The sequence below is a fragment of the Paroedura picta genome, chromosome 1 (assembly GCF_049243985.1).
Source record: "Paroedura picta isolate Pp20150507F chromosome 1, Ppicta_v3.0, whole genome shotgun sequence".
NCBI classification, from domain to species: Eukaryota; Metazoa; Chordata; class Lepidosauria; order Squamata; family Gekkonidae; genus Paroedura; species Paroedura picta.
This window is the reverse complement of record NC_135369.1, coordinates 105,858,797-105,884,178: the sequence shown is the minus strand read 5'-3', so window position 1 is coordinate 105,884,178 and position 25,382 is coordinate 105,858,797. Positions and strand designations below refer to the sequence as shown.

Genomic DNA, 25,382 nt, shown 5'->3' with positions numbered 1-25,382 from the left:
TCCCTGGCTTCAGTCCCTCCCCAGAGTCATTAAGCACAAACACAGAGATGCCCGTTTGCTGATGTATTTTACCTTTATTTTTTACACTTTTTTCGGCCGAAAATCGGGCCCGTGAGAGGGGGGGGGATTTTTTTTTTCACTCGGAGGGAGCGTGGCAACGATGAAACGACAGCTCAAACACACCAGGCAGCTGGATGGGTCTCTCCGTTGCAACGAATCAACACAGATTCGTTGCAATGGGTGTGTTTTTTTTTTTTTAAACTTTCTTAAAGGGAAAGGGGCTGTTTGGGAGCATGCTAACGGCCGCCCATTGGCTGCTTGACGGCCAGGGGCGGGACGAGCTTGGCAATAGCGCTTCCTGGCTAGCGATTTTTGCCGAGACCGGAAGCCTGTGGGAAATGCTACAAAACGCAACTGGATTCCACTACAAAGGCAGGTATGCATAACGACGAATTCCACTATTTTAAATGGCGATTTTTCATTCAGCAACCAATTTGCTACAAAGATCCCAGTGCGGAAAGCCCCCCAGTATAAACAATAATTCTTTTCCATGCATGTTTCACTCATAGGAATGAGGAAAATTGGGCAAAAGTTTTTAAATATTCTTAGAAATTTATTTATTTTTGTCACAAAATTATTCCAGTAGTACAGAAATACACAGTTCTGATTAAAAGGTATCACACAAACTGCAGGAGATAGCCTCTACAATTTTAGACTTGGATTTGGGAAGACCATAATATTCATATTCCCTGTTATTCTAATTGTAAGTAGGAATTGTAAGTTCTAATTAGGGTCCATGACATTAATAAAATCACAGTGCACAATATGCCATTTATCTCTTTACCGGGGTATTTAGTTCTCTTTTTAAAAATGTACCATTCTTATTTCTAATTTTATTCTAAAATGTTAGATTCACAACCAGATAAAATTCCAGGTAAATTCAATGGGCGTTTAAACACAAGAAGAGTTATCATTGCTGGTTTGTCATTGAACAGAAACTTTTTAGATAATTAGAAATGCCCTCTCTAAACACATTTAAGACAGGTGAAGTCAGTAGATGATATGCATGCTCAGTTTTGCCTAATGCTGCTTCATGAAATTGCTGGTGTTGCCCCACAATGATATTGAAAGAGCTGATTGAAAATTTATCCTTGAGACCCCGAGGAATCACCTTGCATCTTTATTAGCAAACTCTTCTACAGTGTGTGCATTCTTGGATGACACCTGGCCATGAACTCTTGTTCTACTACAGTTCTCTCTGTGTCTACTGTGTGGTTATCTACGCATCAGTGAATGCTCTTTCATGATAACTCTCAAGGTTAATATGCATAATGATTCAAGATCTGCAAATGCTGTGACAGTTTTAGCTCAGACACCCTAGACTTGCTCACTAAGGGATAGATTTTCAAAAGGGATCAACGCTAAATGATGGCAGGCCTCTAAAAGGCAGCCAGGCTTCCTTCTGAGGTTGAGCTCCCTTTAGGGACCAATGTGGCATGCTTCTTGAGCAGCTCTTGTCTGATCATACTTTCAAATGGCGGCATATGTTGGATAAATGCTCAGCATTGATCTTACTGCTTTATGATAAGAAGGGTGGGCAGTTCTACTCCGGAATTGTAGCCAGATATTTCTGAGTCCAGTACAGAGATAAAACGGCACCTGTAATACAAGTCATGAGGAGGAACAATGATCAGTTGGGTTCTGATTGGACAAACCATTAAGAAATGTTTTCCACATCTTCTCTCCATCTGTGGCAATAACTTCTGCAGATACTACTCCATGTGTATCTATTCAATCTAATACAATGCACAAGATTTGATTACTTTACACTGAGAACATTGTCAATTAGTTTTTCGCAGAGCTCTGAACACTACATGGCATTAGGAGAATTTTTTTTTCCAAAACAATAAAGGTAAAGGTATCCCCTGTGCAAGCACCGAGTCATGTCTGACTCTTGGGGTGACACCCTCTAGCGTTTTCTTGGAAGACTCAATATAGGATGGTTTGCCATTCCCTTCCCCAGTCATTACCATTTTACCAACCTCAGAAGGATGGAAGGCTGAGTCAACTATGAGCCAGCTGCTGGGATCAAACTCCCAGCTCTCCCAGGTCAGAGCTTCAGACAGTATGTGGCCTGTCTTACCACCCTGTGCCACAAGACTAGCCCTCAAAAACAATAGAAAAAAGCAATTCACTTAAACACATCAGCACCTGCATTTTAAGGTTTGGACTAGGTTTGAGGAGACCCAATTTTAACCCCCCCCCATGAAGTTTACTAGGGTCAAGTCTGCATTGGGGTGTTTTTCCTCTCTGAGTCCAAATGAACCACTCCCTGCCACACTTTATTCTATTTCCATTTTGATTTTGGCTGGTTTAAATTTTCCCTCTGCAATATCCATGATTGAGTTCATGGTGACACTACTTTTTCTCTGCAATATCCAGAAGCGGATATAACTCGCTACATCTGAGAAAAGTGCTCTGAAAGCCCTGGTATAGCAAGTGTAGATGTTGACATTTTTCCAGATTCTCCCGTTGATGTACTACAGTCATCTGTCACTGATTGGTCAGGGCATCAATTCAAAGACTGCAGGAAAACTGGGGTTCCCGGTTGCTACTCCCTCACAAGTTTTAATTTTCGCCCTCATTTTTGGGATTGTTTTTAAAAGACTGTGCTTCAAAAGCCCATTCCTCCAAAGCAGAGATTTACCTTTTGGAATTTCTTTTTTGCCCCTGCCCCATTCTCTCCTGACGGTGATGCTCCAGCCCCCCTTGTGCAGGCAGAAGAAAAATAAAAATAAACAAGCAACCTTGCCCTCAACTTGCCCCTCCCCCAGCTTGCCCTGGCTGAGTCAGGAGACAAAAAACAGGAAATAAAGTACTCTCTAGCCTTGTGTTCCTTCAATGCTGGCTGGAGCTTCACACGACTACTCCCCCCCCCCAATCAAGCAGGAGGGAGACAGGACAGACAATTGGGACAAAATACAGTGAAGACGCCACGGATTTAGTGGGACTTGTTTCGGGTCAAGAAAATGAAGGCTGCAGATCCAGCTTCAAATCAATTAGAATTCGACAGGATTGAGAATGGGGAAAAATGTGAGTGCAGAAAAGGCCTAGGTCATTCTCTTTCAGTCTTACCTACTTCATGGGGGTTGATATAAAGAAAAACTGGAGAGGAGACCCCCCCCCCCCAGGTCCTATAGGATGGAATAATATATCTAATAGATATTAGGGATGTGAAATCCACACCACCCAAGTAAAAGAAAGTAGACAGAAATGAACAGAAGTTCAAAAGATTAATAGAAAAGGAAGGTGTTTTTCGGTTTAAGTGAAACTTTTAAAATGCATGAGTAACTCTGGCTCTAGTGAAAGCTTCTATTTAAGAGGGAAAAATCTTCTAGGCAACATGAGTATTTGACCATCACACAATATCAGGTAAAATCTATAATATGCCTATGGTTATGACAGAATACAGATGGAAATCTGACATACACCATTAAACATCCATGTGTTACCCATATCTTTGTTCCTCTAACAAATCATTGCCCTCTGAAAAACCTGAGCATTCACTTCCTGAACCCCAACTCTTTTGACTGCTGATTATTTAAATGTTCCCCAGTGCCAGTAAGCATCTTCTGGTTCTTCTTGTGCTCCTGGCATTGCTGCTACAACTTCTGAAAGAGGGTTGTTGTTGTTTTTGAAACGGAGAGTGCTGTTGCTTACTCTGCACTGTGTTGTAAGTAAGAAGAAAAGGAAGAGAGAGATTTCTAAGAAAGTCACAGGAGTATGCCTGCTTCGGAGTGACAGAGAAAAATGAAAATACCATGAAGATTACCTCTGCGCCATTTGACACATGCAGCCCCACATGTGGGCATTCATGGGTGCATTAGAAGAAGCTATCTCTCTGTGACCAGCTATTAAGGGAGAAAGAGTTTCCTATTATCAGATTCAGAGTCTGTTGGTTTAATTTGTGTACTTGCTAAATGGGGTAGGATTCAAACTGTTGGGAAAGCTGGGCAGTAAGGAAGACGGCAATGAATCCATCATGCTTTAATTATAATATTGGATATTTGTGAGTTATACCTGCCTGCAAATCACTCCTCCAGCTGACAGAGTCATCCTCTAGGACCAGATTAGTAGATGCATGTGCACAGTGAGGAAAAAGTACTTTGCACTTGTGCAGAGTTTGGCAGTCTTTGCATTCAGAGAAGGGATATTGGCTCAAATATATACAGAGGGTGATGGGACTATTATTAACAGTGCTTGGGTACTATACCATTTCACATTTTTTCCTGTAATAAAATACTTCTTCTGGAGTTTTAGTCTTGAACATTACATCCGTTTTTTTAGTTATAATCCCATATTGGGAGGAGAGGCAGACAAAAATGTGACAGTGGTTGTTCACTGGCATTCGGCACATATTCAGAGGAATACACAGGTGAATAAAAGCAATGCAAAATTAAAACGTGATGCCAGGGTAAGTGGAGGGGAGTTGGCGTCATATAGCCCAATCTCATCAGATGTCAGAAGCTAAGCAGGGTCAGCCCTGGTTAGTACTTGGATGGGAAAGGAAGACAATGGCAAACCACCTCCCGTGCCCTGAAAGCCCCTTGCTGGGGTCACTATCAGTTGGCTGTGACTTCATGGCATTTTACACACACACACACACACACACACACACACACACACACACACACACACACAAACACACACAAACCAGGGTAAGTGAAACTGGGCATTTATTTTTATGCTTCCTTATATATGCACACCTATTGCTGTGGCCAATCTCTGACTACGGACGGTAGACAAACTCATAATAGTATAAATATCACTACAGTTTTGATCCAGTGTTTTCACTTGTCACTTTAGATATTAAAGAGGAGAAAAACAAAGAAGCACAGGGTCAAAGAGAGAAGGTGATGACTCAGACAAGGCAGGACTGTCTTTGGGCATGAAGGAATTAGCTGATTTGGTTTCAGCTGGCTTCAAGCATACCTTCCTGTATTCTTCCCAGGCAAGCTAGGAGGAACTGCTTGCACATTCATTCATTCATTCATTCATTCATTCATTCATTCATTCATTCATTCATTCATTCATTCATTCACCGCCACTCATGAATGTCTCATGCCGATTCACAAAAATGAATAAAATACAATCAAATCCCCAACAATACTCTTAAGATCACACTAACAAGTCGGCGAGCCATAAAACATCAACTTTCTCCCCTCCTTTCAGCATGTAGGTTTGGAAACTGGGAGTGAGGATCCTAGCTAATTTTCATTTGTCTCAGATGGAGATCTCAGATGGTACCACTGTGGACGCCACTCTGGCCTTAACCATATGACTGGCAGAAGAACTCTATCTTGCAGGCCCTGCGGAAAGCTAACAACTCCGACAGGGCCCTTAGCTCTTCCAGGAGCTCATTCCACCAGGTTGACGCCAGGGCTGGAAAAGCCCTGGCCTGGGTTGAGGCCAGGCAAACGTCCCTGGGGCCCAGGACAACCAGCAGATTCATACCCACAGAGTGTAATGCTCTGCAGGGGGCATAAGCAGATAAGTGGTCCTGCAGATTTCCCCTTGTATTTCTGCAATGAAAAGGGATAGAGACTGTTTAAAAAAAAATGAAAGCTGGGGACTTAGGGGCATGGCATGTCATGTTTATTTGTGGATATGGCCTAATACATTAACCTCTTAGCTATGGGCCTGGAATCTACAAAGATCTAGGTCTTGTCAATGCTTGTATAGGAAGAATTGTTTAAACCCTAGAGTTACATGATGGGAGGAAAATGGGATATAAATGTAATAACATACACCAACAGGTCAAGAAAATATGGCCCTTTCTGTGCAGGTCACAGTGGCCACCTTTATATGCTCAGTTGTTCAGGCCCTTTTAGATTTCCTGGTGTTGATATGATCTGTTATGTGATCCAGTAGTGGTTCCATCCTCTCTCAAAAGAGATTGAAGTCTAGACCAGACAAATTGGACAAAAGAAAGTGCTCTTGAAAGCAGAATGAAAGAAGTCTTAGACAACTAGTGACAGAGAGGTTTGTAAAGCACCCAATTTTTCTCAGGTACCAATAGTTCCAATTTTTTAAAAAGCAGTTACTTGACAAGATGGCAACTGTGAATGTAATATAGTGAAGTAAGCTTTACATAGATATAGCTACCCCCCCCCCAAAAAAAAACTGAGATATTAAGGAAACGATAAATGAGTTGTCAGTTTTGAGGCAGTTTATTTTTATAGTTCATTTCCTTGAAAACGTAAAAATCTATAAAAAAGCCTCCACCAGGCAGTTCTAAGGGAGTGGAGGGAGATCATTACTGTAGATGAGTTACCCTGTGGCCATTTCTTGCTGTTAATCACAATGCGACAGCATTTGCTAAAAATACAAAAGGGTGATTATTATCCACAGATTATTTATCTCCTCCCTAACACAAAACAAGGGAGTTAAAAAAACAACAACAACAACCCAACAACAACATGCTACTCAGGCTGTTCATTGTACGTAGGTTTAATTTGTATCTACACTGTGCTCTTCTCACTTCATTAGCCATAGAATTTGTATCTGAGCAGCAGTGTTTGGGCAGCCTGCTGCATAGTTGGAGATGTCAGAAGCAATTACTTTCACAGATTTAAGATTTTATCATACCAGTTTTCTTTTTAGCTATCGGTCTGTACAGCACAAACAAGGCCATTAAACATTTCATCATATCTTATCAGCTCTCCCGAGCTTTCATCTCCCTGTAGATTATATCTCACTTTGCATGTGGACAAGAAGGGACGGTAGAGCCTTGGCTCAACCATGCCAGTTAAACGCTTGAAATATTTTGTTCCTTTCCCCCCCTGACGCAATGGAATGTTTTCCTTGGGCAGCAGCAGCAGACAGGCCAGTTGATGACGAACGTTCTGTCAGACGTCATGGCAGAGAGAGTGCCCAGGGATTATGGTTGAGTCAGGGTTTTCCAAGGCTCAGCACCAAAATATGTTCAGTCTCCAGCTATCAGAGACTGAGTTGGCATCTAATCGGCATATGGATTATGTGCTGAACCTTTTCAACTGGCCTCACTTCTATCATCAGAGCCCTGGAGGGGAAAATTACTTCAGGGCAGAGTCTGCACTTACTTTGTTTATTCCATTGTCAATCCTGTTGAATTCAGATTGATTTGAACTCGAGTCTTCCTCTCCCCTCCCTCCCCATTGAAACAGGAAAGTCTTCTGCACTTGGTTAGGGAGGCTCAGAAGAGTGGGGAGGAGGCAAATGGAGATTCTTTCTTTGTTTTCTTGAAGGGGGGAAGAGGATAGAAGAAGTCAGAGGTGGGAGGAAAAAATCCTTTCTTTTCTTGAAGGGGGGGTGGAGGATCGAAGAAGGCAGAAAAAAAAATCCAATACCTAAATAAGTTGAGAGAAATTAGGGGCTTCTCCTTTAAGGCAAGTTTGTCACATGACCACCTGTGGCCAATCACGGGTCCTCTACCACGGAGGAGGGCCCAGATTCAAAATAGCCTTTAAATATTGAGGGTTAAAAGCACTCTAAGATATCCCTGTGAGGTGGGTGAGTCTGAGAGAGCTCTGATATTACTGCTCGATCAAAACAGCTTTATCAGTACTGTGGCAAGCTCAAGGTCACCCAGCTGATTGCATGTGGAGGAGCACAGATTCAAACCCAGCTCACCAGGTTAGAAGTCCGCATGAAGAGTTTGGAGTTCATCAGGATTTGTATGTATGTGAATTTTGGGTAACGTCACTTCCAGGAAGCTTGGCAGGAATGCATGGTCAGCTGACATCACTTCCATTTTGCCTCAAAGCCTGAAAAAATATTCAGATGTGTGAAGGGGCTTTCCACAAAGGAGAAGAGGAAATAGTGAAGGGAGGGGGGAAAGAGATTCCTACCTTGCAAGTTCACATGAGTTTCCCCTTGAAATATCAACAACTATGGTGCCTCAAATGTATGCAGAGTGCTTTAGGTGACCAGAACATAACCCACAGGTTGAAATTGATCTATAATTAGCAGGAAATACTTTGGTCATGAGCCGTTGCATCCAGTCAGACTTGAGCTAAGCACCTCTTTTTAAAATAATAGCTGCTGGAAACATACTTACTATCTTTCCAAACCACTACTTGTGCATTAAATTGCCTCTCAATTTTTAAAACTTGCTTCACAAGATGAGCCTGAAGTAGGTAACATTTCCAAGAAAATGCAGTAAAACTGGTTGAATAAAATGAACATTCTATATAATAACTATGTAATCCCGTAAGGTTAAAAGACTCTCTTCCACCACTAACTTCCACCACTAACTAACTGCTGGTGGAAGAGGTACAGTGACTTTATCCTCCTTACTTCAATACCCTATCCAGTGTATCCCTAAATACACCTGACCCCCAGAATAATATTTTAAGAAGTCTCAGGTGAATGAAGGGAAAGGTGGAGAAGATCCCCTTCCATGATTATGTCATTAACATTAACACTAAGCATTAAAAGATGGCGATACAGAGTTCTAACCCTCCACCCTCTCCCTCTGTCCAGCTATAGAGCGCCAGAGCTCTTCCTTGTTGTGAGCAAGGATCCTGATGTACCAATGCGAAGGGATCCACTGATGGAAACTTGGAGACTCACCCTGGCCTCAACCATATGTCTGATGGAAGAGCTCCATTTTACAGGCCCTGCAGAAAGCTGGCAATTCTGGCAGGGCCGTAGTTCTTCAAAGAGCCTGCCGAGGACAGGCAAACGTCCCGGGGCCAGGACAGCCAGCAGATTCCAATGGTTTTAGTCCAATGGCACCTTTAAGTCCAACAAACTTTTATTCAGGGTGTAAGTTTTTGTATGCACAGCACACTTAATCCGACAATGAAATAGAAGTTACACGACCCCACATATATAAACTGAGTGTGGGTCGCAGGTATAATGAAGATGTTTACCAGATACAAGGGCTTTACAGGAATGATAATTTAAGTTTACAACATAATTTGTTTGGGTTCAACTTTTGGGAAAAACATAGTAAAGGAAATCTAAATGTCAAGATTTAAGATTAATGGACAGATGTATTCTAATTGTGGAATCTGATGAGAGTAATTAAAAGAGAATCTGTCACTATGCCTGATTTGTCTCCCCCCACCCAAGCATGAAGAGCCTCTTGTGGCGCAGAGTGGTAAGGCAGCCGTCTGAAAGCTTTGCCCATAAGGCTGGGAGTTCAATCCCAGCAGCCGGCTCAAGGTTGACTCAGCCTTCCATCCTTCCGAGGTCGGTAAAATGAGTACCCAGCTTGCTGGGGGGTAAACGGTCATGACTGGGGAAGGCACTGGCAAACCACCCCGTATTGAGTCTGCCATGAAAACGCTGGAGGGCGTCACCCCAAGGGTCAGACATGACTCGGTGCTTGCACAGGGGATACCTTTACCTTTACCTTTTTTACCCAAGCATGGAGGCATCCCCACAAGTAATCACTGTGCTCAGACCTGAGAATTACATTTCAATCTCCCATTCTAAATTACATTACAACTATCCATTATGTTACATTACAATCCACTATTACATTCTGTTATCCCATAACAAATAAGAAATAAAATAAAATTAAGAGAATGTCTGCCTTTTGGAGGATTGTTAGGAATGTAAATGTAATGGCTGGATGAGGTTAGCATATATAGCATGTTAAAGAATTAATATTGCTGCTGAGTCCTGGGGATTCCATTGTTTTGAGTTTTGTAATTACTTGCCACTCGAAATTTCTCTTTCCAGTCTGTTCTTGAATTTCCTTTGTAATTTCTTTGTGGTCCTTCATTGAATGTCCTGGAAGGCTGACATGTTCCCCTATAGGTTTCCCAGCCTTGTAGTCCTTGATCTTAGATTTGTATTCATTTATCATTTTGTGGAAGGTTTGACATGTTTGCCCTATGTAGAGAATGGAAAGGCATTATTGTCAGTTGATGTTGTTAAGTCCAGTGCTTGTATTGTCTGGGTGTATGTGGCAGCAAAGTTGGCATCTGGGTTTGTGGCAAGTTCTGGGACCAGTGTCCATGTTCAAATTAAATGTATTATTGTGAGTGAAGTTTAGTTTGAGATTGGGGAGCTGTCTGTTTGAAAGAAAAGCTTTGCCCCCTAGTAGAGAAATGTAATTTTCCAGTAGGGGTTGTAAGTCTCTGATGATACATTGAACTGTTTGAGTTGAGTGCTGTATGTGACCACCAGTGGTGTTCTGTTATTGTTTCTTTTAGGCCTGTTTTATAATAGGTTTTCTCTGGGAATCAATCTGGTTTTGTTAACTTATTTCTGGACTAGTATTAAAGCCCATTTAAAAAATGGGCTTTGAAAGGGGCGGCAGGCAGGAGGGTGTGAGAGGGTGGCTGTGGTTCCCTTTGGCCCACCAAGTGGGCTAAAGGGAGTGAGAAGCTCCCCCCCTGGCGGCGACAGGGCTTTGCAGCCCACAGGGAGGCTCCAAACTCCCCCTCCGGCTCCCTTCCAGCAGGAGTGTCCCTGCGGACTGCAAAGCCCTGTTGCTGCCTCTCTCCTCGTGGGCGAGAATGGAGGCTGCAGCGACAAGGCTTCTGGCAGGCAAGGGCGGCGGGAGGGAGCTGGAGGGGGAGGGCCAATCAGGGTGGACCTGGACGGACTGGGCCCTGGACAGTCTCCTCCCAGGAGGCTGTTTCCAAAATATATAAGGGAGCAAAATGGTGTTAAGGATGTCATCAGGTGGTTACTTTAGTTTCAAAAAGACTTGTTGTTGATCCCTCTTGTAAGAATCCCTGTCTGTAGGATTGGAACAGATGTGGCTGTAGCATAGATCCTGGCTGTCCCCAATGGATCGTTTAGGATGTTGACTAGAGGCATACAGGCATGTTCAGTAGGTCTCCAGTGTAAAGTGGTTTCTAGGTGTCCATGGTGTATTTTTAAAGTAGTGTCCAGAAAATGTATTTCTTGCATAGACTGGTTCATTGTCAGGTTGATGGTGGTGAAAATCATTGTATGCCTGGTGGAATATGCCAGGGCTTCTTTACCATATGTCTGGACAATAAAAATGTCATCAATGAATTGCAGGTATAAGAGAGGTGTGAAGGAGTGGGGGAGCAGATTAAAGGCGGAACAATAATTGGCTACATTGTTTTGTTGTGTGTGTGTGTGTTTTTTTTAGTTGTCTCTTTGAGTGGTTGACATTAGGGACTGGTTTGTAAGAGGCACTAAGGTTTCATTGATGTGGTCTTTATATGATTTTATCACCAGAATGGCCAAGGATCTAATGGCACAAGTAGTGGCCTTTACTGATCCCAGGAGCTTGTTAACATCCATCATGGAAACTGGGTCAAAATGGTCCATAAATAGAACAGGTGTTGTATTATGCAGTTCTTCTCGTGGACCTGTGTTACAGTCAGCATCTGATTCAGAGTGTATTCTTGATATTTTATCAACAAGAGTATCACACTAATTGTCTGGACATGATACAATGAAGTCTCAGTTTTAGGTGTCAGCAGATGCCATATTACCTTGAGAAATTGGGAATGTCGTGAACCAGCTGATGCTACAGTAGCAGAAAAGTCACGTTTCTTAGCCATTATCATTCCTGTTTTATAAGTCTTACAGTGAGCTCTATTACATGATGTTTTGGCATCAGAACAAACTCTCCACCAGGGTCTTTCTAGACATCTCCCAACCTTTTTGAGATCACCTAGCTCTGCAGTAAACCAGGGGCCAGGCTTTTATCCCAAAGGTGGGAAAGGTTCATAGTTATTGGTTTCTTTTGGTGGAGAGGATGCAAAGGGGCATATTAAAGTATGCTACATATTATCTGACCCATCAAGACTCATACGTTTTAAAGATTTTTTTTTAAATAACACAGTTTAAAAAAATGAAGATTCTTATTCCTTTTCATCCCCAAAGAATAGGCTTTTGCTTGGCAAAGTTCTTTAAAAAATAATAAAAAGACTGCATGAGACAAATATAATAGGATGTATTTTATGACTAGTGAGCATTCTTGGAAATCATATGACCAAGGAAAGTCCTGGACAATAAAGATTTTTTATTTAAAATAGAAATAGGGAGTTTATTTGATTTTCCTGTTGTGTAAATGGATTTTATGTACTTTAAAATGAGCTAATTTTGATAGATGCATGAGTGGTAATAGAGATTATGGTTACTGGAGCCAGACAGTATGAGTTTTCTCCTTCCAGTCCTTCTGTTGAGAATAGCTCTGCTACTTAAGTAAGTCAGCAACAAGAAAATAGACTGAAAACACAGAAAACTAATTCAGTTAAAGATAAATCAAGAGATAATTTTGATGAAACAAAGCTTCATAATTCTAGGAAAGCTATAAGCAGCATTAGAGAGTATCCCAATATAAAGAAAAATTACCATGCTCTTTATAAAAGCCAAGCATCCATCTTTTCATATCATCTTTAGCATCATAAGATTACATTAGTTTGTAATATTTAATCTGACTCTCCTTGTGAAATCATTATAAGGCTGTTTTAAAACAAAGAAAGGAAGAACATATCTGAACTTATTCAAGCAGCTGATAGATCATGCTCTCAATAGACAATGGTCCAATTTGAATTTCCTTCATGCACTTTATCACTTGATTAGGCTGATATTTCCATTCATCGCAAGTCTATCACTACCACTCATGGAACTGTTTATACAAATAATAGAGACTTTAATGCAGTCTTTGGGCTGAGGCAACCAAGAAAGCAGGTTAAGTAACTAGGGGGGATATGAATCTTACAGGAATGGATTATCCTTTGGGAATTTTAATTACCCCTTTTCTGAACTTGTGGCAGGGATAGTAAAACGATGAGGTGATTTTTGTACCACAAAGTATAGCCAGTTGCCAGATCCGAATGGCTGACCTCTGTTCATTAGTGCTATGTTCCTAAGGTCCTAATCTTTTCCTTAATTGTATTACTCTAATTCTTCCTACTCCATATTAAGACCTACTTCTTTCAGTTAAAATAGCCTTATTTTTATTTGTTTAGAACATTTTTTAAATTATTTATTTATTTATATTTGGATTTATATACCGCTGTTCCCAATTGGGCTCACAGTGGTTTACAGACAATAAAAGAATAAAAACACAATAACCCCCCCATAGTTACGCTTAATTACATTACTACAACTACTAAGGTGGAAGGCAAAAAATCCACTAACTAACTCACCCCCTTGACCAGCCGGGGGGCCAACCTTCCATCTGTTCTGCTGGTGGGAGTGAGGAATCAGATCAAACAGGTGGACATGATGGACATGGGGGATCCCAGATCGAATATCAGGACTAGTACTATTAGACAGAATCTGAAGCTGTGTAATAATCTTTATATATACACACACACATACAACACACACACATATGACTCCTGCTTTTGTACATCATGCTTTCGGCTCATGTTCTGAACAAATTCTAGAGTCTAGGGATGCCAGATCTCTGTCCATGTGCTGAATATTTTGCTTCTCTTAAAAGAACCCACCAGCAAGGGGGAAGGAATACAGAAAAGCTCAGTAGTACACCACATGTTGTGCCTGCTTCTGATTGTCAGATGTGGAGCAGAAATATTTTCTTCCTTCCAGATCCTGAAGTCTTTAATTGACTACTACTGGAAATGGAAACCTGGCCCAGATAGACCACGGTATGACACAGCATGGCAGTTCATAGGTTTGTCCTAATGAATGGAATAAGTGAATTAAGCTAATGAATAAAACAAGATATTGACTATGGTTTTGAAACTCTCAAGTGTATGTTTGTGAATGTGTTCAAAACAGTTCAAAACAATGAGGCTGGAGATTGTGGAATTCATGCCTATTCATGCCTAAGGAGCTGCTGTTGACATCTTTATGTGGGCGTTACATATAATACAAGACGCTGAATTATAAACATTTAAATATCACAAGAACTATTTTATGTCTTGTTAAAGATATTTTCCTCTGTCATTTGCCCCTCACTACCCTGTATGCCCCTTAAAAGAGACAAGTAGCAAAACGTTTACCCCACAGCTCAGATTAGTGTTTAGGCATTCAGATAAAAGTCATCGCCCTATTGAGTACATGATATTTACATCGTATTTCTTTCTTTTTGCTCAGCAACAAACACTTTCTAAGCTACTTTACAAGTAATCACTTTGCCAAAGAACTCTCTGAAATCTTCTCTTTGAATCATACAAAGATTCCAGTAGAATTCTTTTGTGCATTTTTTCTCTTGCTTGGCTTTCATGAAATTTTGAGCGCATTTCTTGAAAAACAGCTTTAATTCCCTATATTTTCTCTTTTCAATTGTTTGTTTTCTACAAAACAGATTAATTAGACGGTTGTATAAGTTTGACTGCATATACAACCAGTTTTAGCATCAGTTATCTGTCTACAGCAGATATCACTTTGTAATAGAAGTGACAGCATATAGTTTTGTAGTCATATTTTGTTTATGCTTATTTTCCAGTTGCCATATGGAGTAGATTTGTACCTGTAAAGAGATTTTTTGTTTACTGTTATAGAATAATGGTTAGAGTAAGAAGTACAATAACCTTCATTATTTGTGGAAGAAACCATCTGTAGTAGATTCTTCTTTAAATAATATGTTCTTTATATGATCACCTGAGTTACTCTTTGGAGAACATTATTACATGTAATAGTAAAAATTTACCAATCCACTTGTAATTTTGCAGCTTTTGGAGAATGCTTGCTATGCAGGACTGCCATCTTTGGAAGTTAGTCTGGTGGTGACTACAGAAGGACTTGTGGAATTCCTTCTGAAGAAAGATTGTGACAATTATCCACTTTGTAAGGCATGTGTAATCATGCTGTGTCATTAATGATGATGAAATGGACAAGTGAGACCCATGCATGATGTCAGGTGCTCATTGCACAAAGGTTGAGGCTAAACTGTATCATCTGTTCCACTATATATTTCTGGTAAGACATTGGAGGAGGATCAAGTCCATGGCTTAAGTGCCATTCAGCACTTAACACCTAATCAGAGCGGCTGTCCCACCCCTGAATGCCTCCTCTTCCAACCAGCTTGCCTGCCTGTCCAGCGGCCAGCCAATCACCTTCCATCCCCCACCCCTGACCACCCCCTTCTCCTTCCACTTCCCTCTGAGGCTCAGAGTGCAGATCCCTGCTACGTAAGAGCTGCCCCTGCCTGTGAGTTCCATAACAGCTGCCTGCAGCCTTTCCAGGTTCTGGGGGAAGGAGGAAGCCATTCGCAGAGTTCTTCCACTCCAGCCCACCCCCCAATCTAGCGCCCATTCTATTCCTGAATGCAACAGGCTTGGCCCCTAGTAATCATCATAATGCATAAAATCACGACCATACACTCCAACACCCCCTGATGGCCATTCAGAGGGCTGGCACACCGCTGAGACCACAGCTGCCTCCTTGCTGCTGCTAGGGCTTCGGAAGATTGCCTGCCATCTCTGTGGAGGTCATATTGTGGATGCTGGCACCCACATTGCTACTGGGGGCTGCGTGGCTCTAATGCTTTCTTGTGTGCCTGAAAGCTGGCAGAGGGTGGCGGCCATGCTTAGCCTGCTTTTAAACTGGGTTTTGCCACCTCATCCTCTTTCCCGCTCTTCCCGCTCCAGTTTGGTGTAGTGGTTAGGAGTGCGGACTTCTAGTCTGGCATACCAGGTTCGATTCTGCGCTCCCCCACATGCAGCCAGCTGGGTGACCTTGGGCTTGCCACGGCACTGATAAAACTGTTCTGACCGAGCAGTGATATCAGGGCTCTCTCAGCCTCACCCACCTCACAGGGTGTCTGTTGTGGGGAGAGGAATGGGAAGGTGACTGTAAGCTGCTTTGAGCCTCCTTCGGGTAGGGAAAAATGGCATATAAGAACCAACTCTTCTTCTTCTTCAATGGGGAATGCTGCTGGTAGGCAGCCATATGCCGGCTCCTAGCTGCTTTTAAACTGGACTAGGAGCTGGCATCCCTCCAGTGCCCACTGCGTGGAGAGTGGGGTGGTGGTATGCAGCCCCACAACTCATTTTAAAAGCAGCCTAGGAGCCAACATCTGGTTGCAGTGGGAACAGGGTTGGCTGGCAGGGAGGCCATAGAAAAGCTCCTTCTTAAAAATAGTTGTGGCCAATCTTTCTGCTGGAGGGAAGATGCAGCCAAGCCATGTGTATCTCTTCTTCCCCACATTTGAGGCCTTCCATGCAGGGCTGTTGTTCAAATGAAACTGGATGCTGTTGTGGGGGATCTTTTGCCTCTTGTTTCAGCTGCAGAACAACCCTGTGCAGTAGGTCTCAAGTGTTTCATTCTGCACAACAACCATCCCCACCCTCCAAAGCAGCCATTGCTGCCTGGTGAGCTGATCTTTATAGTCTCAAGATGAGTTGTAATTCCGGGAGCTCTCCAGGCTCTACCTGGAAGTTGTCTACCCATGGGTTAGAAATATTCCTTGAGATGGGACCTCAAAATGGTAGAATGCATCAGAATCCACCTTCCAAAGCAGCTGTTTTCACCTGCAGAGCTAATCTTTATAGTTTAGAGATGAACAGCGATAGTAGAGATGATGGGTATGCAGGCTGAGATTTGGGTGGAATAGCATGGGTGTATCCTGCCTAGGTTGTAGGCTCTGGCCAGCCGTTACCACCAACAAGGGTTCCAGGAGTCTGGAAAGTGCATGAAGATCTAATTAAGGAATATTTAGAATCCGTAACTGTAAATAAGGCCCCCTTCAAGGATCGCTGCCTTGTTGTGGCAAGGGGGCTTGCGTAGTTCAGTGAAGCTATGAGCTATACCGTGCAGGGCCACCCAAGACGGACAGGTCATAGCTGAGAGCTCTGACAAAAGGTGATCCACTGGAGAAGGAAATGGCAAACCACTCCAGTATCTTTGCCATGAAAACTCTATGGACAGTTCCAATAGGTATAACGATATGACGCCGGAAGATGAGCCCCTCAGGTCGGAAGGTGTCCAATATGCTACTGGGGATGAGCAGACGGCTAGTACGAGTAGCGCCAGAATGAATGAAGTGACTGGGCCAAAGCCGAAAGGACGCTCAGTTGTGGAAGTAACTGGTGGCAAAAAGACAGTCCGATGCTGTAAAGATTTTTATTCCATAGGAACCTGGAACGTCAGATCCATGAATCAAGGTAAGCTGGACGTGGTCAAACAAGAAATGACAAGACTGAACATCGACATTTTAGGAATCAGTGAACTAAAATGGACAGGAATGGGTGAATTTAATTCAGATGACCATCAGGTATACTACTGTGGACAAGAATCTCGCAGAAGAAATGGAGTAGCCTTCATAATCAATAAGAGAGTAGGAAAAGCAGTCTTGGGATACAATCCCCAAAATGACAGAATGATCTCAGTTCGAATCCAAGGCAAACCATTCAACATCACAGGGATCCAGGTCTACGCCCCAACCACTGCTGCTGAAGAGGATGAAGTTGATCAGTTCTATGAAGCCCTACAACACCTTCTAGAAGCAACGCCCAAAAATGATGTGCTTATCATCATGGGGGATTGGAATGCTAAAGTAGGAAGCCAAAAGATAACCGGGATAACAGGCAAGTTTGGCCTTGGAGTACAAAATGAAGCAGGGCACAGGCTGGTAGAATTTTGTCAAGAGAATACAATGGTCATAGCAAACACTCTTTTCCAACAACCCAAGAGACGACTCTACACATGGACATCACCAGACGGTCAACACAGAAATCAGATTGACTATGTGCTCTGCAGCCAAAGATGGAAAAGTTCTATCCAGTCAATAAAAACAAGACCAGGAGCTGATTGTGGTTCAGATCATGAGCTTCTTGTTGCAAAATTTAGGCTTAAATTGAAGAAAGTAGGGAAAAGCACTAGGCCACTCAGGTATGAACTAAATCATATCCCTGACGAATACACAGTAGAGGTGACAAATAGATTTAAGGAATTAGATCTGATAGACAGAGTGCCTGAAGAACTATGGACGGAGGTTCGCAACATTGTACAAGAGGTAGCAACTAAAACCATCCCAAAGAAAAAGAAGTGCAAGAAATCAAAATGGCTGTCTGAGGAAGCTTTACAAATAGCTAAGGAGAGAAGGGAAGTGAAAAGCAAGGGAGAAAGAGAAAGATACACCCAATTGAATGCAGAATTCCAGAGAAAAGCTAGAAGAGATAAGAATGCCTTCTTAAATGAACAGTGCAAACAAATAGAAGAAAGCAATAAAATGGGGAGGACCAGAGATATTTTCAAGAAAATTGGAGATATGAAGAGAACGTTTCATGCAAAGTTGGGTATGATAAGGGACCAAAATGGTAGAGACCTCACAGAAGCAGAAGAGATTAAACAAAGGTGGCAAAATTATACAGAACAACTATACAAGAGCGAGCTTAACATCCCTGATGACGGTGGGGTAGTTACTGACCTGGAGCCAGACATCCTGGAATGTGAAGTCAAATGGGCCTTAGGAAGTCTGAGCAACAATAAAGCTAGTGGTGGTGACAGCATTCCAGTTGAACTATTCAAAATCTTAAAGGACGATGCAGTAAAAGTGCTACACTCAATATGCCAGCAAATTTGGAAAACTCAACAATGGCCACAGGATTGGAAAAGGTCAGTTTACATTCCAATCCCAAAGAAGGGCAATGCCAAAGAATGTTCAAACTACCGCACCATGGCACTAATTTCTCATGCTAGCAAAGTTATGCTCAAAATCCTACAAGCTAGGCTCCAGCAATATGTGGACCGAGAACTTCCAGAAGTACAGGCAGGATTTCGAAGAGGCAGAGGAACTAGAGATCAAATTGCGAACATACGCTGGATCATGGAGAAAGCTAGGGAGTACCAGAAGAACGTCTACTTCTGCTTCATTGACTATGCTAAAGCCTTTGATTGTGTGGAGCACAACAAATTGTGGCAAGTTCTTAAAGAGATGGGAATACCAGAGCATCTTATTTGTCTCTTGAGAAATTTATATGCAGGCCAAGAAGCAACAGTGAGAACTGAACATGGAATCACTGACTGGTTCAAAATTGAGAAAGGAGTTCGGCAAGGCTGTATACTGTCGCCTTGCCTATTTAACTTATATGCAGAGCACATCATGAGAAATGCGGGATTAGAGGAGTCACAAATTGGGATCAAGATTGCAGGGAGAAATATCAACAACCTCAGATATGCAGATGATACCACTCTAATGGCAGAAAGTGAAGAGGAACTAAAGAGCCTGTTGATGCGGGTGAAGGAGGAGAGTGCAAAAGTTGGCTTGAAACTCAACATCAAGAAAACAAAGATCATGGCATCTGGCCCTCTCAATTCCTGGAAAATAGATGGGGAAGAAATGGAGATAGTGACAGATTTTATTTTCCTGGGCTCCAAGATCACTGCAGATGGAGACTGCAGCAAAGAAATTAAAAGACGCTTGCTCCTGGGGAGGAAAGCTATGGCAAATCTAGACAGCATCCTAAAAAGCAGAGACATCACCCTGCCAACAAAAGTGCGTTTAGTCAAGGCTATGGAATTCCCAGTTGCAATGTATGGCTGCGAAAGTTGGACCATAAGGAAGGCCGAGCGTCAAAGAATTGAGGCTTTTGAACTCTGGTGCTGGAGAAGACTCTTGCGAGTCCCTTGGACTGCAAGGCGAACAAACCGGTCAGTCCTAGAGGAGATCAACCCTGACTGCTCTTTAGAAGGCCAGATCCTGAAGATGAAACTCAAATACTTTGGCCACCTCATGAGAAGGAAGGACTCCCTGGAGAAGAGCCTAATGCTGGGAGCGATCGAGGGCAAAAGAAGAAGGGGACGACAGAGAATGAGGTGGCTGGATGGAGTCACTGAAGCAGTAGGTCCAAACTTAAATGGACTCCGGGGAATGGTAGAGGACAGGAAGGCCTGGAGGATCATTGTCCATGGGGTCGCGATGGGTCGGACACGACTTCGCACATAACAACAACAACTGTAAATGGTGAACAAGCAACTGGCTGGAGAGACATAAGGGCTGAAGTGACTTAGCTCAAGCCTGGCCTGATAAATAAAAATTAGGTCCATTCCGCACGACAGGATTAGGGGATATACTTGGGGCCATTCTGCATGACTTAAATGTAGCAGAAGTCTTACCTTTGGTAAACGCTACAAATTCAACATTCCGCATGACATTGCACACAATCTGCAACACTCCTGCAAAAATCGCTTCGTTTTAGCGCTTTACAGGAAATTGGGAAAAGTGGATTACCCCTGAAAAAATCGCTACACTTCTGAGCACAAGCTGTAACACATCAGCGAAAGACATGTGCGTTCTCAATGTAGCGGTAGCAAGAAAGTCCCTCCCCCGCTCTTGCCCCTGAACTTCCGGAGAAGCAATCGCCATTTCCCCCCCCTTAGACTGGGGAAAGCAATGAATGAGCGAGGCTACTCAGAGGCTTCTCCATCTACAGTCCCTCCACAGAAGTGAAGCAAACGTCCGGAGAAGCAAGCACCTGAGAGTCAGCGCTTATGCCTCAGCAGCAGAAAGACCCATGGTCAGAACGGCTCTGGCTGAGCTCATGTAGAGCAGCGCTGCCCGGCAGGCGAGGCGACAGGCGAGAAGGAGCCTTAGAGCGGGGCTGAGCAGCGGCAGTGGCGGTGGGGGGGTCCCTGAAGACAGCAGCAGCTCCCGAGGAAGAAGACGGGTGCCCCACCCCCTTCACAGCCCCCCCAACTACTGGAGTGTCAATCGCTCTGCAGCAAGTCCAGAAACCTCTCCCCCCTTGCTTTTCAGCATGCCAGCAGCCCACTGTTTGCAAGGGGATCTTTTCCAGTCAGCGCCCTTGTTGTCACTCTCGCCATTTTTCTCCCTTAGACCGGCAAAAGCAACGAATGAGCGAGGCTTTCCGGCTAAAGTCCTTCCACAGAAGTGATTAACACAGTAAAACAAAGCTCCCTACTGCAAGTGTCTTTAAAGTTCCCAAGCACAACACAGCCCCCTGTTCAGCACTGCCTGTAATTTTGGCCACAAATCACGCCCATGGGGGGGGGATTTTTTTTTCTATTTGAGGAGCATGTAAACGATTAATCGCCAGCTCCTATGCCAGCAAAAAAGGTCTTTCCAAAATGATTGAACACAGATTCATTGCAACGGGGGTGTTTGGTTTTTTTAAAAAACTGTTCTTAAAGGAAAAGGGGCTTTTCGGGAGCATGAACACAACGGCCCATTGGCTGTTCTGTTTGATTGATGGCTAGGGGTGGTAAGAAGCACAGAAAAAAATCGCTTCCTTTGTTGCAATTCCAGCGAGACTGGAAACCTGTGGGGAATGAATGAAACACTACTGGGACTTCTATATTCCACTACAAAAAAAGGTATGCAGAATGACAAAATTCCACTTTTTAATATAGCGTTTCTGCATTCTGTGAACAATTGGCAACGTGCGGAAAGGCCATTAGTATTTGCCAGGAAGTTCCTATGAAAGCAAAGGCATAAGTGGCCCAGAGTTTCAAGTGGAGTTCACATACAAAGGGTTTACAGGAGAATATACAGTGAGACTTTGGGGGGAACTACATTTTCCACTTTTATTAGGCAACAATTTGGCTTTGCAGACAACAGGAATTGCAGTTGCCAGCGGTAGGCCTCAGGCTTCAGAAGGGCAGACATCACCAGCCAAGCACCAGACTGTGCTAGCTGAGCCCAGTGAAAGTGAGATTTGGAAGTGGGGTTTCAAAAAGGTACAATGCCTCAGAGTCCAACCTCCAAAGCAGCCATTTCTGCCCAGGGAGCTGATCTTTATAATCTAGAGACTATAAAGTCCAGTAAATCTCCAGGCCCCACCTGGAGGTTGGTGACCCTAATAGCTGGGGAAAAATTGTGATGTGGAAGTGGTGCAATGCCTCAGAGTCAACTATCTGTCTGCCTGCCTCTGTGTATGTATCACACTGAGGGGCAGACATCGCCGCTACTCTTCCAAGAGCAATTCAGGGATGTCTTTGGCCATGTGTAGTCCTTTAGAAGGGGCATGCATGAGGGGGGAGAGCTTTCCCCTTCAGCCTAACTGCTTGGAGATGAGCTGTACTTCCAGGGGATCTTCAGATCACACCTGAAGGCTTGCATCCTTAATCCTCAGTGGGATACAATGCTACAGAGTCCCCCCTCCGAAGTAATCATTTGCCTGGGGAGCTGATCTTTATAGTCTGGAGATGAGCAGTAATACCAGGACACACCTGGAGGTTGGCTGCCCCTGGGTTGGAAATATCCCTTGAATTTTGAAAGTGGGGCCTCAAAAGGGTATAATGCCTCTGCAACCACCTGACCAGCTACATAGTGCCCCCGGGCCTATTTCAGGTCAAGAAAACATTGCAGAGAGTAGGTAAGGTATCCAGATAGTTCATGTTCTGGAATTCCACATTTCCTAGGTGTGCATGATTTGGGCTCAGGACTGCTGTGCACCGAGAGACCTCCGCTTAGGGTTGCCAGCTTCCAAGTGAGGCACAAAACCCACACCAAACCATGAGCTAGTGCCCGTTGTATAACAGCACACAATCACTACTAGTAAGATAGATAAAAAGCAGTTTAGTTCTTGATAAGTAATCAATGCTGCAAAACACAAGATGTCATAGTCCCATTGTATACGGCACTGGTCAGACCACACCTGGAGTACTGTGTGCAGTTCTGGAGGCCTCACTTCAAGAAGGACATCGATAAAATTGAAAGGGTACAGAGGAGAGCGATGAAGATGATCTGGGGCCAAGGGACCAAGCCCTATGAAGATAGGTTTGGGGGACTTGGGAATGTTCAGCCTGGAGAAAAGGAGGTTGAGAGGGGACATGATAGCCCTCTTTAAGTATTTGAAAGGTTGTCACTTGGAGGAGGGCAGGATGCTGTTTCTGCTGGCTGCAGAGGAGAGGACACGCAGTAATGGGTTTAAACTTCAAGTACAACGATATAGGCTAGATATCAGGAAAAAGTTTTTCACAGTCAGAGTAGTTCAGCAGTGGAATAGGCTGCCTAAGGAGGTGGTGAGCTCCCCCTCACTGGCAGTCTTCAAGCAAAGGTTGGATACACACTTTTCTTGGATGCTTTAGGATGCTTAGGGCTAATCCTGTGTTGAGCAGGGGGTTGGACTAGATGGCCTGTATGGCCCCTTCCAACTCTATGATTCTATGATTCTATAACCTATGTATAGCTACATTTGGTTATGTTCATCCTTTGAAACTATAGCTTCTTCCTTATCTGCCTCCTCTCTTGAATGTCTTTCCGCTGTCAATATTTAGTTTGTAAGTTCCACTGGGTAGAAAACTGTCTCATTTGCTTACATTACTCAGTAAAGCCTTTCTGTTTGGAAAGCAAATTGTGTAGTTGCCAAGACTGCTTTCTGTCAGTTGCTTTTGGCTCATCAATCCTGTCTTTTCTTAAACTCAGCTGATCTGGCCATGCTGAAGTATGCTTTTGTAACCTAAAAGTTGGATTACTGTGATGTGCTCTGTGTTGGGCTGTCCTTGAAGACTGCCTGGAATCTGCAGCTGGTTCAGAATGCAGCAGGACAGTGTTTTTCAGGGGCATTGGCAGCCCTGACCTGGATAGACCAAGCTGGCTTGATCTCCGTAGATCTCAGTAGCTGAGCAGGGTCAGCCCTGGCTAGAAATTGGATGGGAGGCCACCAAGGATGTTGAGGATGGTGATGTGGAGGCAGGCAATGGCAAACCGCTTCTGAATGCCTCTTGTCTTGAAAATCGTACTGGATCTCCATAAATTGGCGTTGACTTGACAGCACTTCCCCCCCCCCCCAATATCCTGTATCCTGTCCATCTTAAAACAGCAGCACTGGGTGTCAATTTGTTTCCAAATCTAATTCAAGGTGCTGATTTGAAGCCTTTCATGTTTTAGAACCTATATGGATAAAGGACTGACTCATCCTATGGCTCCTTTTATGTCCACCACTGACTGCTATCTGTGTCTACCACACTCCTTTTGCTGTTTCTATAGTTAAGATTGCTTGCCTAACATCAATCAGAGCCTACAATTTTTCCAGCACAACTCCCATTCTGTGGATCAGGCTGAGTGTGGTGATAAGGCTGTTTGATTATAATGGGTCCCATAGGCCAGCCTTTCTCAATTTTTTTACCAGATGTAATGTTAGCAGGCCACACTTTCCTGCCACACCCACAGAAATAATGTCACCAGAAGTGACATCACTTAGACACTGCCACTGGATGTGACATCATCAGGCCATACCCACAACACAGGAAGTGACAGCAAAGAAATACTTCAGATGACTTGTTGACAGAACCATACCTACACACTGGGGTACCTAACAGTTTGCTCTTCTTCACCAAAGGCAGCCTGAAATGGGAGATTGCAGAAAAAGAGCCAGGGCAGGTTTATGCAACTGTGTTGCCTTCAACCCCCCAACAACAGAAACAGGGCTGGAGTAGGCCTATGCCACTCCATTGCCCCCCACTCCCCCATGTCAGAAACAGGACCAGGGAAAGCCTATGTTGCCTTCACACACACACACACACACACACACACACACACACACACACACACCAGAAACTATAAATTCCAGTGTTTTAATTTCCCTTGTAAGCCACCTGGATCCACAATGAAAAGTATTATATAAACCATTGACACTAATATATACATTAATAATAGTAGCCTGTGTCTTTTATTGTGCCCCAAATATTTTTTTGGGGTTTCTTATCCAAATTCAGGCTTCCTATTTTTGTCTTCTGTTTGCTGGAATAGCATGAGGCTGTCTCCATACAGTGTGCTCTTTTTCCAAAAGTTTGAGTCTTGTGACTCAGTTCTTCTTTCTGTATGTGATTGATTCAGAGGGCCATTCCGCACCGGGATCCATGTAGCAAATTGTTTGCTGAACGTAAAATCGCCATTTTAAATAGTGGAATTCGGCGTAACGCATACCTGCCTTTGTAGTGGAATCCAGTTGCGTTTCTATCATTTCCCACAGGGTTCCGGTCTCTGCAAAAATGGCTAGCCAGGAAGCGCTATTGCTAAGCTGTGTCCCGCCCCTGGCCGTCAAGCAGCCAATGGGCGGCCATTATCATGCTCCCAAACAGCCCCTTTCCCTTTAAGGAAGTTAAAAAAAAAAAAACACCCGTTGGAACGAATATGCATTGATTCGTTGCAACGGAGAGACCCATCCAGCTAGCAGGTGGTGTTTGAGCTGCCGTTTCATCGTTGCCAAGCTCCCCCCGAGTGAAACCCCCCCCTCACGGGCGCGATTTTCGGCCGAAAACAGTGTGAAAAATAAAGTGAAAATAAACCAACAAACGGGCTTGTGTTTGGTGACTTTAAACAGAGGGGCTGCAGCCAGGGAAGCCTTGCTGGGTAAACGAAGGCTTGCTGGTGCGTTGATCTCCGCTCGCTTGGAGAAAAAAAATGGCGATCGCTTCGCCGGAAGATCAGAGGAGAGAGCCAGGGGGAGGGACTTTGCAGAAACCGCAACAATGGTAATGCACAGAACTTTCCCGCTAGTGTTGCAGATTGGTTGCAG

General features: G+C 43.6%; 1 long non-coding RNA gene across 1 annotated transcript in view; it reads right to left on the bottom strand.

Moving 5' to 3' along the window:
- Positions 1-632: 632 nt before the first annotated feature.
- The window catches only part of LOC143840915 (uncharacterized), a 73,884-nt gene continuing 49,134 nt past the window's right edge, over positions 633-25,382 (bottom strand). Inside the window, exons 2-4 of the long non-coding RNA XR_013232481.1 lie at positions 7,672-7,805; positions 7,122-7,279; positions 633-1,659 (exon numbers count right to left, since the gene is read on the bottom strand). This is a non-coding gene — a long non-coding RNA (uncharacterized LOC143840915). The remainder of the gene's footprint in view (positions 1,660-7,121; positions 7,280-7,671; positions 7,806-25,382) is intronic.